The sequence below is a fragment of the Triticum aestivum genome, unplaced genomic scaffold (genome assembly GCF_018294505.1).
Source record: "Triticum aestivum cultivar Chinese Spring unplaced genomic scaffold, IWGSC CS RefSeq v2.1 scaffold114868, whole genome shotgun sequence".
In the NCBI taxonomy this organism is placed as follows: Eukaryota; Viridiplantae; Streptophyta; class Magnoliopsida; order Poales; family Poaceae; genus Triticum; species Triticum aestivum.
This window is the reverse complement of record NW_025286469.1, coordinates 1-1,125: the sequence shown is the minus strand read 5'-3', so window position 1 is coordinate 1,125 and position 1,125 is coordinate 1. Positions and strand designations below refer to the sequence as shown.

At 47.9% G+C, this 1,125-nt stretch overlaps 2 non-coding genes across 2 annotated transcripts; both read left to right on the top strand.

Moving 5' to 3' along the window:
* The first annotated feature begins 403 nt into the window (after nucleotides 1-403).
* LOC123178716 (5S ribosomal RNA) lies at nucleotides 404-522 on the top strand. The gene has a single exon (XR_006489796.1). It is a non-coding gene; the product is annotated as a 5S ribosomal RNA (ribosomal RNA).
* A 367-nt stretch (nucleotides 523-889) lies between these two features.
* On the top strand, nucleotides 890-1,008 carry LOC123178715 (5S ribosomal RNA). Its single transcript, XR_006489795.1, has one exon. It is a non-coding gene; the product is annotated as a 5S ribosomal RNA (ribosomal RNA).
* The last annotated feature ends 117 nt before the right edge of the window (nucleotides 1,009-1,125 follow it).

Sequence of the window (1,125 nt, the reverse complement as noted above, 5' to 3'; positions counted from 1 at the left end):
TGGGTGACCTCCTGGGAAGTCCTCGTGTTGCATTCCTTTTATAATTATTTTTTGCGCCTTGTGAGAAACATGTCGCACGTGCGCGATATATATCAATCCCGTTATATTATGTTTGACGTTTGCGATATGTTTAAGCTCGATGCTCATTGCTCGCGTGTCTTGGGGCGGCTTTGTGGCGCGAAGAGCGCGTTCTGAAAGGGGTGGAAAAAACTCGTGTTGCTGCGGTATGGAGGGAGGGGTGGAAACCGTGGAAAACTCGTCTCCGTGATTGAGCGGGAGAGTAAGTAGTATAGGACATTATCCATTGTTAGGGAACGGTTGTAATGGTAGTGAGAATGTAGAATCGTCTTTGGAGCGGACCTGGGAGTGGCAAGCATAAGGGACGAAGACGGGGAAACATGTCGGATGCGATCATACCAGCACTAAAGCACCGGATCCCATCATAACTCCGAAGTTAAGCGTGCTTGGGCGAGAGTAGTACTAGGATGGGTGACCTCCTGGGAAGTCCTCGTGTTGCATTCCTTTTATAATTATTTTTTGCGCCTTGTGAGAAACATGTCGCACGTGCGCGATATATATTAATCCCGTTATATTATGTTTGACGTTTGCGATATGTTTAAGCTAGATGCTCATTGCTCGCGCGTCTTGGGGCGGCTTTGTGGCGCGAAGAGCGCGTTCTGAAAGGGGTGGAAAAAACTCGTGTTGCTGCGGTATGGAGGGAGGGGTGGAAACCGTGGAAAACTCGTCTCCGTGATTGAGCGGGAGAGTAAGTAGTATATGACATTATCCATTGTTAGGGAACGGTTGTAATGGTAGTGAGAATGTAGAATCGTCTTTGGAGCGGACCTGGGAGTGGCAAGCATAAGGGACGAAGACGGGGAAACATGTCGGATGCGATCATACCAGCACTAAAGCACCGGATCCCATCAGAACTCCGAAGTTAAGCGTGCTTGGGCGAGAGTAGTACTAGGATGGGTGACCTCCTGGGAAGTCCTCGTGTTGCATTCCTTTTATAATTATTTTTTGCGCCTTGTGAGAAACATGTCGCACGTGCGCGATATATATTAATCCCGTTATATTATGTTTGACGTTTGCGATATGTTTAAGCTCGATGCTCATTGCTCG